Here is a 16198-nt window from a genome sequence, read left to right on the forward strand (position 1 = left end):
TGTTAGATGTGGTTTTGACTGAACACCCTGAGAAATGTCTATATTTTTTAAAATATCCAAAAGTATTTAAAAATATCGGTTACCACTCTACAAAGCCAAACACTAATAATTCATCCTTACACATTTTTTATTTCATATAAATTCTAGTATAAATCACCAGTTGTCTTATGAGATGCAACAATTTTGTGAAATCCTTTCTTACTGGTAACAGAATTCTATATAATTTCCAGAGTTGTGTTTCCTAAAGTAAATATTTTGGATTTTGAATAAAAATTTCTAGAAAAAATTCTTTCCAAGTCATATGAATAATTACATAATGCTATCTGAGGGAGGAATTTTTGCTTACAATAAGTTTTTTTAGCAATGGAAGCAAAATGATACTAAGTGTTCTTCCCCATTATGTGGGCTCTTTCTGTATTTTGGTCATTGCTTCTTTTGAAGTGCAGAAGCTTCTTAGTTTGATATAGTCCCATTTGTTTATGTTTGCTTCCACTTGCACGGTCAGTGCTGTTTCATCCTTAAAGATGCTTTTAGCTTCAACTTCATGGAGAGTTCTGCCTACATTTTCTCCTATGTACCTTATAGATTCATGTTTTATATTGAGGTCTTTAATCCACTTTGATCTGACTTTTGTGCCTGGCATTAGACAGGGATATCAGTGGTGGGGAATGTGCACTGGTGGAGGGATGGGTGTTTGATCATTGTGTGATTGTAATCCAAACATGACAGCTTGTAATTATCTCACAGTGATTCAATAAAATTTTTTAAAATGATACTAAATATTAGGTATCATTTTCTGTGTATGATTAATTTTTTATATAGTCTCATTTGTTTATTCTATATTTTTGTTACCTTATAAATTGAATTTAGTCTCCAATTGCATCACTCATGTAGAACCCTGAAGTGTCTCCTTTATATATTTTTTATATAGTTTACTGTTTCAACTCTAAATCCATTTTGTATGGTATAATATAAAGTTATGTTCTTTTTCTTTCTTTTTTGTACTAAACAGTGTAGTTTTTCTTTCAGAATTTATTTAGAAGCTTTCTTTCTTCAATTCATTGTATGGCCTTGGTTTCTTTGTCATATATTATATCAGTGTATTCATTTCTGGGCTGTCTCCTAGTCTATTTTTTACTAAAACTATTTTGTTCTGGTGCTATAGTCTTTTAATGGTCAATTCCATTTCTCCAGCTCCCATGAACATTGTTAAGGTTGTACATAATTGAAGCCATCTGTCAAAAATTTTAGATATAAATGTAGAGGAAATGACTGACAATTCTGATACCCTAAGGCAGTATGGGGGAGGGGAAGCTAAATAGTCTCATATCAGATCTTCTCTCAGAAAAGAGCTTATTTCAAAAAGTGAAAGAAATGATGTTCTTATCTGCAGTGAGTACATAACAACATCAGCAACTGTTCATTATTCCTTTTCTTATTTTTCACCCCTATTGAAAATTCTGCCATGAATTCTTCAATGAAAAGATGAGAACATAGAATATGTCAGTGAAAACTTGATGGCTGGAGCAATAGCACAGCAGGTAGGGCGTTTGCCTTGCACGTGACCAACCCGGGTTCATTCCCAGCATCCCATATGGCCCCCTGAGCACTGCCAGGAGTAATTCCTGAGTGCAGAGCCAGGAGTATCCCCTGTGCATCGCCGGGTATGACCCAAAAAAAAAACAAACTTTAAAGTTTTTAAATATTTGCCACTTGTAAAATCAGATGTCTTTATGCAGTTTACTGTGGACATATAAACATGTTTGAAAATTATTGAATTTTTATTTACATGTTTATTCTGCCATTATTAAAATGGAAAAGAATCTTGATAAAGTTGACATGTCTAGAAGAAGAACCCAAGTTTTAGAAAATCACTGGCTGTGATAATATCCTGACCTCAAGTTCTATGTACAGTTCATCTCTATGCATAAAACCCTTGTTAAATTCTGTGCCCAATATCATGCAGAAAAGCAATGGAGTATGACCATAGATGGATTCAATTCCGTCTTTACGAAAAAATATTGATATTCTCTACTTGCTCAAATGGACTCCTTTTCATGTAGTGTTTGTCTCTGATATAGGTTGAGATATTTATAATTAATGCTAAGTGATTGCTGAATTCTCACTTGCCGGCATACCAGTAAGAGCATAGTTTTCTGCATTTTCCCTTGCTTAACCTATCCATATTTTGCACTCATCACCTAAGTTGCTAAGCAGCATTTTAAACCTCATATAGATCCAACAGTGAGTATCTCATATATGAGATGGAACTTAATCGTAATGAGGATGGCCATTACCTTTGGACTCTCTGTTTTTAAGATCACATTGATGAAGAAAGCATCGAAGGTCTCCTATCAAAAGCATCTAAGATTTTCTTGGAAATATGAGAAAATTCAATACTCCCTACAGGCTGAGGGAAAGGCAATCAAATCGCCGTGAACTCTAGTTCACGGAAGAACACGGTGCTCTCGTCCACAGTTCTCACATTTGAGGAGTCCCCCAGATCCACAAGAGGGAAACAAAAGCAAACAAAAGGGAAGTGAAATATGACCACTTCCACAGATGTTTCTTAACTAAGGGAGAAGCCATAAAACTCCTTAGTTTTTAACTATCAGAAATAGCACTGTAGCACTGTTGTCTGTTGTTCATCGATTTGCTGGAGCAGGCACCAGTAACGTCTCCATTGTGAGACTTGTTGTTACTGTTTTTGGCATTATCGAAAACGCCACAGGGAGCTTGCCAGGCTCTGCTGTGCGGGTGGGATACTCTCGGTAGCTTGCCAGGCTCTCCGAGAGGGTCAGAGGAATCGAATCTGGGTCAGCTGCATGCAAGGCAAACGCCCTATAACAATAATAGCAATGTGGTTTTAAAGGGCGAAATATAACAATTAGCACAAATTAACTTTTATTGATTTTTTGCATAGTTTTATTCACCATTTTGTTGTAATAAGAAATATGATGTAAGTTTGAGGCTTGGTGGCTGGATGGGGACATTGGTAGAGGAAAAGTCACACTGGTGGTGGGACTGGTGTTGGACATAGACTGCCTGAAGCAACTCTATTATGAACAACTTTGAAAATCAGTGCTCTAATTTTAAAAAATATAAACTATATATATTCATCTTGATTATGCTATTTGATTATATTTGATTATACTTGATTATGCTAAGGCTAGGTACTACAATGATTTAATAAATCACTGAGATGCATAATTATTTAAACATTTTAACAAAATTAACTTGGAAACGTAACGGTGCAGATTATGGAAACTAAAAAGAGTAGTGTTTTCATCCAGATGCCCACCTGGCAAGGTTTACCATGGTATTTTCTGGCCATCTTATGATATGTACATAATTCTCAGCATTTGCACTACTTTGAAAGAAGTACATTACCTTCATCTGTCATTTCATCAAGAGTAACATCCAAGAAACATGGCTTTGATGATTTACAGCATTTTTCCTTGGTTTCATCCTAAAAATAAGTCAAAAGTAACCTCAAGTAGCATTTTTGTCTGAATGTATATGGAAATACCTATATATGTTTTTAAACCATATATAATATTTATTTTCAAATTTAATAGTGTTATTAGCAAACAATTTTTCCACCTGTGTTTTGCATTTTCAACAATGATGCACTTGGGAGGATTCAGACATAACAGTCACAGAAATGTTACATATATATGCACAAAAACAAACTTTACAGGGAACATTAATTAGGGTTTATTAACCTTAACGTCTTATGTCTGTTTTATTATTCTATCAGGAAATAAAATATTGTATATCATATATATATTCTATATCTAATTCATAATTTGTTTTGCCAAATAGGATTCTACTGTGTCATTATGCCATGACTTATTTATCTATTTGATCTCTAAGAAACATATATATGAGTTCTCAGATCCACCTATTAGAATGATAGTAATAAGTTCATTTTACTGCGTATCCAAGTCACATAAACAAAAGGCCCTCTTGCAAATAAAATAGGACAACAGAATAAGCATATTCACATTAATTACATAATGCCATATTGTTATATTGCAGTTTTTTATTGAATTAAAATTGTCTATGCATGAAAATTCCCATTGTTTCAGATCTAAAATAGCAACACGAGATCCTATTTAGACTTTTAGATAGATTTGACAGATCGTTATATTTAATATCATATTTTTTTCTATTCTATTTTCAAACTTATCTCTAGTTTGAAAATATGCTACCTCTATCCTCAATCTATAATTTCATGTTTATTGATATTGTTTTATAGGTGTCAGATTCACAGACTCAAGAGTTGGTGGGCTGTCGGTGTCCATCAACAGGGGACAGAGTTCCTGTTTAGGAAGGTGAATACTGGAGAGTGTGGCTGGGCCAGTTGCACCACCTGGGAACGGATGTCACGCTCTTGGCTTTCTAAGGTGCCAGTGGCACTGGGCAGAGCATCTAGCAATGCAACACAAGCCATCATCCTAGAGCCACATCTTAGCCCAGGGTGCAAGGTCTCTGTTATTCTGTCTTGGGGCTACACCCTGTGGTACTGGGGTGGGGGCCTATATCTGGTGGCGCTCAGGGAACCATGCAGGGCCAGTGATTGAACCCAGGTCTCTGCATACAAAGCCTGTATTCTGGCCATTGATCTTCCAGCCCGAGATGGCCAATTTTTAGTGTGTATTTATTTGACCTGACTGGAGCAATAGCACAGCGGTAGGGCTTTTGCCTTGCATGCTGCGGCCAACCTGGGTTTGATTCCTCCTCCCCTCTCAGAGAACCCGGCAAGCTACCGAGAGTATCCCACCCGCCTGGCAAGCTACACGTGGTGTATTCGATATGCCAAAAACAGTAACAACAAGTTTCACAATGGAGACATTACTAGTGCCCGCTCAAGCAAATCGATGAGCAATGGGATGACAGTGACAGTATGAATATGTTAGTTTTCAGTTTTCAACTTTATAAACTTCCTTTTCCATCTCAACATTTTTGTTATAAAAAAACTGTTACTATATATAAAAGTTGTTTTAAAGAAAATATTATAGTAGATGTATTTCTTTAGACAAATGTTTTATTAGATAACCTTTAGAAAAAGGTAGTCACTCAAACACATGTTTAAAGGGAAATTTATAGTACTTTTTAACAGCATCTAAATGATACAGTGAAAGTAATGTTAAAATTGAAAATAAACCTTAAGGTCTTCCACTTTGTCATAGAACACAAAATATTGTTTCAAATGTAGGAAGTAAAATGTTGAGTTTTCAGTTGTACAGAACTTAGATGTCATATTAGTGTCAATGTATGAGTGGCCTGAGGGAGAAATAGATCAAAAAACAATGACAAACATTGTATCCTGATATTTCTATGCAGTAAAGGAAGACTTGCTATTAAACTTGAAACATAGTGACAAATAGGTTGAAGAATGTTGTCATAGTTTCATTAGTTTATCTGTAGATACAAATGAGTACATAGACTATTATGAATAAATCCAGTCCTGTTATCAAAGGTCGAATGACCCTGGTCATTGCCATAGTGGTCTGAATAAAATCATCTGATGAGACTTTTTATTCTCAATGTAGCTTCCCATTTATTTTCCCAGCCCAGTGAACCCATTTCCCACTTCATAAGATGAATTCTGTTATCTCTACCAAAAGAAGACCTTTATTCCCAATAATATTTCTATTACCAAATATTCTACAAAAATATTGTTTTTTTTCTTTACTCAAAAAATATTTTCAATGTTCTGGTTCTCCAATAGATTTAAGCAAACTCTGTAGATTACCCCTAACTGCAATGTGTTTTTTAAAAGCTTAATCATAATTCCAGAAAATACAATAAAAATATACTATATGATATGGCTTCAGAGATTTCTTGGGGAAAAGGTTTGCTGTAATTTATGTGCTAAAACAAAAGATTCTAAAAGGGATAGCTTTCTTAGTACTTACAGTCAACTACTATGTCATTTAAGAGTAATTGCTAATTCTGTTCAGCTTTCCTTGGGTCAGTTGTAATTTTTATTTTGTGCCAATAATGAAAAGGAGGAACTCAAGTAATAAGCAGTTACATATGAGGAAGATTCTTTCCCAGTGTTTATATGCTCTCTCTTCTGAGCTGTGCTTTTGAATGTAAATATCTTGGATTTTGTACCAAAATGACTAAAACAAAAGCTGTATGAGTCCTTCATTACTTCTCACTCATCATTACATTGCTATATCTCTCAAATAATTTTTGGCTTGATGATTTTATAATATGTAAATAAAATCCCACATCAAATATACAGTCAGGAAAAAACTAAAACAAACAACTATACAATAAATAAACTAACACCAATTGATAAGCAACTACACTAAAACTATAAAAATATATACGAAGTTTATAGCTGGACAGTACATAATAAAATATGATTTATAAAGATAAGATTTTTAGTGTTTTGGAGGCTGGAACTTTGCATGTGGGAGGCCGGGTTCAAACCTCAGCACCGCATGGTCCCCAGAGAACAGAACTGGAACCAGCTGCCCAATAGGTCTGCCTGTGGTCCACCCACACCCCACCAAAATGAAACCAACAATAACTAATAAAAGAATTTTAGTGACTCAGAAGCAAAAGCTGGTTAGGAAAAAACTAAATAGTTTAACATCAGCACTCACTTAAAACAAAAATTATTTCAATAAGAAATTACTTTCTTAAGTGGACACACAATAGTATTGCAAATAGGTCATGATCTTTTCCATTAGAGTATTACGGTTTAGAAGTTGATCTTTCTCTAATTTTATACCTTCTGTGTAATCTAATACCCTTCATTGCTGTCTGATATATATATGTATATATATACATATATATACGTGAACAAAATTCCCTGTGTCAGTGATGAGTTTTATTATGCCCATCTTTTGTTAACAATGGTTTTGGGGTCAGAGAGATAGTACAGCAGGTCGGGCTCTTGCCTTGCACAATGCTGACCTGGGATTGATCCCCAGATCCCCATATAGTTCCCTGAGCCAGACAAGATTACAGAGCCAGGAGTATACCCTGAGCACCACCACTGTGCTCCCCCAAATAAAACTGTCCCCTTATTAGCTTTAAAGTAAGGATATATGATGAGATAGTGTATTCATCCCACAAAAATATTATACATGATTTAGAATTATATTTCTGTGAAATTTGCTGTGCTATGCTGGAACAACAGCACAGCGAGTAGGGTGTTTGCCTTGCACACAGCCAACCCGGGTTCAGTTCCTCCATCCCTCTCAGAGAGCCTGGCAAGCTACTGAGAATATCCCGCCAGCAAGGCAGAGCCTGGCAAGCTACCCGTGGCGTATTTGATATGCCAAAAACAGTAACAAGAAGTCTCACAATGGAGACATTACTGGTGCCCGCTCAAGCAAATCGATGAGCAATGGGACGACAGTGCTACATAAGTGTGGTGTTTATTATAATAGAAATAATAATAATTGATAAAATAAGTCTTGGTGTTTAAATATATGTGAATATAGTGTCATTCTTTGATTAAAGATTATAACGTGAATATATATGTGAAATATGTATGACTTCATAATATAAATAATCCTCATAATAGGCAAAGATTTGTTTTTATTGCCTACAAAAACTGATTAAAAGTATTTTCCTCTTATTATTTTCCTTACATTCATCATGAACACATACATAGTTTCTGTGATAAACTCAGGAAAATGGCATTCTTAGCAAAATCTTTGGAAATGACTCAGATACACACTGGAAAAGTTAAAAGTGTGTAGAAGTCGCAGGTTCATTAGTTCATTTTCTACGTGAACACACACACCTTCCCACTTTCAGCAGGAACTTCAGCTGCCGCAAAAACGCCAGAAAGGCCAGGTTCATTTTCTTGTTCCCCCAAATCAGGATAACTGAGTGTCCTGAAGGATAGAGTCCCAGAAGAGTCTGGCAATAGGAGATAATGGATCCGTTTGATAGCACTGCTGTACCCAAGAACATAATGATTAAAGCCACAAAGTAACTGACAAGTAGCAAAAGAAAGGAGATGACTGTTTGCATGGCTCTGATGTGGACCTTCGTGCTGTGGTCTTGGCATCCTTTGTCATTGAGCTGCATCTTCTTGAGATGTTTCCACAGCGAAAAGAGTAACAGCACAAAAGATATAAAGGACATAGCAAAGGGTATGAAGTTTGCTATGATGAGGGCAAGTATACTAGAAAAGTACACAATATCTTTCCTTATGTTCTCCCAAGTCATATTTCCATTGTATTCATTCATCCATACCTTGTGACTTGTGTTTGCCACCACTAGATGAAAAACCAAAGAGGGAAAACTTCCAAGGAGTATTAGGGGAACTGTTCTATTTACTCTGTTTTTAAAATAAGCAAATAGAAGGCTAGAAATACGGGCTATCTTGAGCAAATAGAAAACACTAAGGCTAGTAGCAAGCCAAATACTACAATGGCTACTTATTGCCCAGACAATATAAACAACAGTATCTGCTTCTAAATTATATGCAGTTTTATCAAGCCATATTGTAAACCAACTTATTAGTATTACCCAGAGCAGAGCAATTCTGGAGAGTGCCAGACCTGTGAACATTTGATCCACTAAAGAAATCTTTTGCTTCTTGATGTAGTCAATGCAATTCACCAGCACTATGAAGACGTTGGCAAAGTTTCCTAGAACAAATTCTGTCATGAAAAGAATGTAAGGAAGGCTTGGTTTTAGAGTTATCATGCTTGGGAAGAAAAAGAAAGTCTATTATCCTCAGTATCCCAAGGTTATGAATCTTTGCTGATCTGACCTTAGTCTATGTGTAGTTGAGCGTGCATGAAATTCTTGGTTCTTTTACATTCTGTGAGACAGTCAACCAGAAATCACAAGGGTGTTCTCACAGAGAGCTTGTTTCTATCTATTTGAAAAAGGCTCTTACTTTCCAAATATCCTGAATTCATTCTGTTCATATGCTCTATGCCCTAACTGTATGCTGTAATATTTCGTAACTTTGAATTATGTAAATGCCAAAGTTTTGTTTAGCAATCATGCAAATGAAGACATACTCTCTTTGATGCTTTGCATATTTTCTTCTGCGACCTCTCCATCATTTACGTTCATCAACTTTATTTGTTATTTAGTAAAATCGAAAACTCAGTATGTTGACAGTAAAAGGATTGTCTGGATTGTTGATGAAGCTTGGCTAGTATTATGAATTCCTTTTTTAACTTCATGTGAAGAAACCTTCTGGGTCATTTTAATATTTATATATTAATTACTAAGACAAAATATTTAAATCTTTTATAATATAAAAATAATTAAAGAACATGTATATCCCTGCTAGATTCTAGATTTTTATATGTAAATATTCAGTTTTATTTCCTTTTTTAACTGACTTTTATCTCCTAAATATTTTCTAGTTCAATGTTAGAATAAGTTCCTAGTTTTTTATTTTTTTACAGTTCTAATTTTGTATTATTTTTTTCAGTATACATATGAAGCAATTACCTTGATTTCCTCCCTCTTACTTTCATATTTTAAAACACAAATGAGATCCATTTGTATCATAGTATTCAGGCATTACTCATTTTATAACTTGAGCTCCAATGTCAGAATATCAAGAAAAGTAAGCACCACTCATAAATATTCCCTCCTCTTCTGGAGAAGGGGTTAACAGGATAATCACAAAATGTTGGGGAAAATAATTACTTTATATGAAGTCAGATATTATTTTAAAATATGTGTATTGTGCCAGTTTTCTCTGATTAGACTTGTGGACATTGGTTTCATGTGTCAGCTTAATTGGCCCACAAGGCGGTCCAAATACTAGGCTAAAAGTTACACCAGAAGTACCTGCAGTGAGGATGCTGAATGAGAATAACAGTGAGTCAGATGACTGAGTAGTACAGAATGCTCACTGCATTGTGGAGGGGCCTCAACCAAATCACTGAAGGTCAGAGAACAACAAAAAGACTGAGTAAATGAGAATTCACTTTCTCTGTTACCAGACTGTCTTCAACCTGATCTGGGTTTTCTCCTCAACCAGACTCAAACTAAACTGATATTTTTGGCATACGTTCTTGTGATCCTCAAGCATGAAAATAAGGACAGAAAACTCACCATCACTCATGGATTTTTCAGTTTGCAAATCACACAATTTCTCAACCTGCAGAAACACGTGAGCCAGTTCATTGCAGTATAATTTATTACATATATCTATATCTATGATATATTACATATCAACTTATGCTAGTTTTCATTCTCTGAAACATAAAAACACAACTATGCAAAATTTAATAGATGCTTTTCAGGAATAGCTTATACAAAGACCATAAATCATGTATTTGAATAGTTAATAAATATGTAAGAGGTCTACAATAAAGAGTACAGTGGATCTTTAATAACCATTTTTCCTGATTCTGTTGTAACAAACACAAATTGATTGGTTTGTGGGTCAATCCTAACAAACTGTATAACAAACATTATACAGTTCTGGAGATCATCAGTATAAAATAAGTCTCACCTTCATAGACATTCATACAATGTACTGGCAATTTAGGGCAGAATCCACTCTTTCCCCTTTACACCTTTTGCAGGTGGCTCACAGTCTTTCCAAGATTCCCTTTATTCTTTGAAACCATCAACTACATAATCCTGATGGATGTTTCCACCATCTCACTTCCTTCACTGTTTCTGGCTCTCCTGCTGAAAAAGAGCTCTGTGATTACAGCTGGAGAATCCACAACCTCCCAGCACATCGGAAAATTCTATTTCTTCTGTCACCTTGATTCTTCTTACTTTTCAACATTATTCATTGGCATAAGGATCATTATAGTACCTGCAGATTGAGAATGCCATTTAGTATAATTGAGATAACAAGTTCATTAGGGATCTACCTATGTTAGATGCAAACTGGAGTCATAAGAGACATAGCTTTTAATATAATTCATTTTACTATGGCATTTTCTAAAAAGGGCAGTGGAAAGGTCCAGGTGGATGGTAGTAGAGTCCATCTACTACTATGTAATTGGGGGTTCTATCTCTGTTCACTTAAGTAATATGGAATTCCAGGAGAGATCTGAGTAATTTTTTTTTCTGAAAGGGACTTGTAGCAATTTAGTTTGGGAGCCTCTGCTTAAAAGCTGAGAATCAGTATGTTAGTTTTTGAGGCATATTTCTGGGTTTGGCCATTGCATTCATGTGTATCTAAAGGTAGCCATTAAAAAATCTTTCCTACTCATGAAATCTTTTTGTCTTATAAGATATAATCCTGATTGAATTATTTTTGACTGCCTTGAATCAAAATATTGTTAAGAACTGACTTAAGGAAATCTATACCCCACCAATTCATTTGAATACCAGTAGATGTTTTGAGAATGAAATACTTTATAAAAGTTATTTCAAACAAAGAGTACCTTGGTGGGGTTCATTTTGCATTGATTTGGATATGCTCATATGCTCTATTACTATAATATGATCACTTTCAAATTTTCATAGCATCATAAGCAAACTAGTAACACCTGCTTATTTGCGTTTTTACCGACTCCAGTGAAATATGGGTTGTTTCTTCATGTTTTGCTTGGTTTTTTTTAGAGGCTACATTCTGTAGTGCTCAGCACTTATTCTCAGATCTGTGCTCAGGGATCACTCCTGGAAGTGCTCAAGGGATCATCTGTAGTATCAGGGATTGAACCTGAATTGACCACAGTAAGAAAAGGAGCTTAATCCTTATACAATCTCGCCAACATCTGGTTATTATAGCAAGGTTTACCTCATAAAAATGATCATATCCAAACATTACACTGAGTTATTTATGCTATATTTAGACAGATTTCCTGGTTTTTTCTCTAATAAGGAATAGGTATCATTTGTTTATTTTCACTCATGCACTATTTTGTTAATATGTCATCTACATGTTTATCCAACTGATATCTTCATTCAGGGCTGGAGCGATAGCCCAGCGGTCGGGCTTTCGCCTTTCACAAGGCCAACAGGAGTTCTATTCCTCCGCCCCCCCTTGGAGAGCCCAGCAAGCTGCCGAAAGTATCGAGCCCGCGCGGCAGAGCCTGGCAAGCTACCCGCGCATATTGGATATGCCAAAAACAGTAACAATAAGTCTCTCAATGAGAGACGTTACTGGTGCCCACTCGAACAAATCGATGAGCAATGGGATGACAGTGATATCTTTATTCACTTGATCTTTGATGGATATTTCCACGCCTTATCATATTCATTTACAGATCAAAAATAATGCCCACATTTTTGCTTAAAGATCCTAGCACAAAATATCTATAAGCAACATTTAGAGATAGATAGAATGCACATATAAAACAGAAAAACTTTCATAGATCCTATATACATCTTTGTCTAAGTCACATACTTTCATACTGTTGCTATTATTGTTTTTATCGATTTGTAATCTTATAAAGTGTCTAAAAAGTTCCAATACTTCAGGTTTTTCCAAAAGTTAATAATATGACTGCAACTTATATGCTTATATTTATTATAGCATGTTATACTTAAATTCTGCACTTATAACGCCTTTCATAATCTAACTTTGAATTTATCCTTTATTCAAAAACTATTGTTCTCCCTTCCATGATGTTTATTTACTCATATTTCATTGTACCTTGTATTACATTCACCATTCCATTACAGCTTTTCCTTCTTGTTGCCAAAACTCTTGTTAAGAACAAGTATTAGAGAGTCAAGACATTTCCTCCAAATGAAAACCTTGTCAGATTACTTTTAGAAAACTTTGTTGGGGGCAGAGAGAATACAGCAGTTAGGGCACTTGCCTTGCATGCAGCTGACCTCGGTTCAATTCCCAGAATCCTTTACGGTTCCCAAACTCTTCCAGGAGTGATTTCTGAGCTCCGTGCCAGGGGTAAGCCCTGAGCACAGTCAGATGTGGCCCCAAAAGAAAAAAGCAAGAAAAAGAAAATTTTGCTTAAGTCATGCTAAAAGGATCCATTGAGTAAAATTTTGAAGGAGAAAATTAATATACAAGGTGTTCTATGATGGTATCTCATATGTGAAATATATATGAAATATTTATTCATATATGCATGTTCGTGTATATGTAAATATGGCAGGTATGGATAGGTTCTTATAAAAGATCAACTTACTCCCACATACACACACACAAAAAAACTTGTTTTCATTAAGGATATAACAACTGAAATAATCTTCACCCAATTAACCATGCCATTTCTTGTGAAGCCATTTTGATAGAGCAATTTGAAACAACTCAGCCCTTTCAGCTTATCTATGAACGTTAAACTATTATCTGAAGATTGACTTCATTCCCCAATAGAAGACATCTTATTCAGACCCCCAACATGTAACCGTAGTTTTGGACCAGCCTTAAGTTGGAATTACCAGGAGCAGGCCAAAATATACTTTGCCTTTTCATAACTCACTTCAAATGTAAATCTCTTTCCTTTCCCTGAAGGTATCCTACTTGTCAAAGTTCTTTAAACCTAAAATCTGTATTTCAACTAACAAAATACATTCTTCTGACTTCAAGAGAAAAGCCCTGAACATCTGTTTAAATTTCTTACATTTTGGTGTGTGTGGGAGGCGGAGCACAGGGACAGTGAGAAGGAATTTCTCCGTGCAGCTAAGGGAACCCAGGGCCTCTCTCAGCCATACATAGAGAATTCAATGCAAGGGCCTGCCCAAGACATAGAATGACTGCACTCATTTGTGGAATGTAAAATAACGTAGTATGAAACAAACACCCAAGGACAGTAGAGACAAGGGCCAGGAGGATTGTTCCACCATTGGAAGCCTCCCTCATGAGCTAGGGGAGAAGGCGGTTGGGATAGAGAAGGGATCACTAAGTCAATGATGGTTGGAGGGATCGCTCAGGGTGGGAAATGTGTGCTGAAAGTAATAAAGGACCAAACATGATGGCCTCTGAGTATCTCCATTGCAAACCTAATGCCCAAAAGTAGAGAGTAAGAAGGAAATTGTCTGCCATAGAGGCAGAGGGTGGGGCAGAGTTGGGGTGACAGGAGGGATACAGGGGACACTGGTGGTAGAAACTACAGCTGTGGAGGGATGGGTGTTCACTTGTTTTATGACTGAAATTCAATCACGAAAACTTTGTAACTCCATCTCATGGTGATTCAATTAAAAAATTAACTTGAAAAAACGGGCCTGCCCAAGAATGCAGTGTTGCTTAGATCTTGCAGTGCACCCAGGACGTGCTCTGGGTCTTGCAGGATACACCCAGTGATACTCAGGAGACCATGTGGTGCCAGGGATCTAATTCAGCATGTGACAGGAATGCACCTTAACTTCTGTGCTGTTCCCCACTCACCCAACCCCTGCCATACACACACACACTCTCTCTCACACACACACATACACAGAGTGCTCTCCTTTTTATCCAAATTTAAAAAATGAATTATGATTGCTGTTGACACATATTAGTTTGGTATTATAACAAGTTCAAGTCTTTGCTTTTCTCCCAGATAATAAAGGATGCCACTGGAGTCTTGTTGCCAGTGGGGTGAGCGGCGGAGTTAGTCACAAGAGAGAGAATACTGCTACCCTCCTCTGTAATCCACCATGAGCTTGTGTTGAACAGCACACTAAGTGTTTTAGCTTCATCAGGGAATTGCCCTGTTTCTTCCTCCAGAGAAGCTTACCGTGCTCTTGCTAGCATCCCTAATTTACTTAATGTTTATCTTTAACTTTGCCTTTGTGTTTTACCTCTCATTGTCTCAGTTCCCCAAGTCAGTCTTGATTACTTATAAGCCAAAACTCTCAGGTAATTCTGAACTTTGTACTTGTAGTTCTTTGTATTTGAAGTGCTGTATATTTGTACCTGCTTTTCTATTTCCTTTTATATTTTACTATCAAGCAAGGATTCTTTGGTTAAACACAGAAAGTCCATTAATGCTGTGCTCCTAATATTTGGGAGTTGATTGAAATATATCTACTCCTGGGCATCCATCATAATTACTTGACTCAGGCTCCAGTTGCTATAGTTCCTAACACCCCAAGAGGGAGGTCCTGCTGGGGACTCGGGTGGACCCGGGGTGAGTGGCAAAGCTACTTCAGCATCGAAATGGGACAGTCTAGAAAGCATTAATGCATCATCTTGATGCAAGCTGTTATGACTTAAGAGACAGAACCTTCTGGGGAAGGACAAGCTGAACTGGCCTGAAGAGATTTAGTCTGGGGTTTACGGTAAAAGCCTTACTTGCTCTCAGAGCCCAGAGAACTAAGTGTTGGGATTTTTGTTTCTTACTGTGTTTATCCAAACAACTGCAAGTATTAATAACATATGCAACTAGAGAGAAAGACAAAAGCAATGTAGATGTCCCTGGACAGTGTCTCCTTGCATTTCATCTCCCCAAGGGAATTTCCAGACGTTTTATGTCTGTAAATGATCAATCACACCTCGGTCCTATACCTTAACCTCCCTGAGATATCCTATAAGTATGCTAGCAGTACCACATTAAATGGGATGCTTTCATCATCAGGTTGTGGTCCCCCCATTTCTCTATCTCTCTGCTGGGGAGGATGTGAGGCAGCCCTTGGCCACTGAACACACACACGTGGTTGCAGCACCCGCACTCTTATGAACTCACAAGCTTGCTAGTGAGACATTCTGACATAATAACTTGCAACATCAGCAGGAGCTCCTGCATGTGTGGATACCCAGAACCTGATTCCACTTGGTCTGCATAGCCTGGGAACTAGTCCCTACCACTGAAATGTTCAGGGAACATGATTCTCTAGATGAGATTAAATTATGCCCCTCATAGATGTAAAAGAAATATTTTAATCTGACAAGATGATTTCTTCCATAGGCTTTTTCTTTTGTACAAAAGAAATATTTTCCTTAAGCATAGAGGGGCTGAGATAGCCCCACCCAATTAATTATTCCAGCCTCTTCTGTGAAATGACCTGTTTCAAAGAATAGGAAGGATCTGGAACTTTCATTCTTTTAGCATATGGTAGAAAAACAAAATTCTTTTATTTTTAAAGCATAAAAATTTTACACACAAGCAAACACGTAACAACACTAGTGCAGGTGTAGCCTGAAGAGAAGCAAGGTATTTAAGTAAGTGCATTTGCTAGCTAGACACATACTCAGAGAGGGGAGAATAGACACAAATGTTATATTCTTCTCTCAAGAACTGTGTATTATTCACACCTAGGATGTATCCCACCTGTAGATGCCCAATGTGTAAGTGCTGTCTTGAATCAGTGAAATTATTAGCAACTCACC

The sequence above is a fragment of the Sorex araneus genome, chromosome 10, assembly GCF_027595985.1.
Source record: "Sorex araneus isolate mSorAra2 chromosome 10, mSorAra2.pri, whole genome shotgun sequence".
Lineage (NCBI taxonomy): Eukaryota > Metazoa > Chordata > Mammalia > Eulipotyphla > Soricidae > Sorex > Sorex araneus.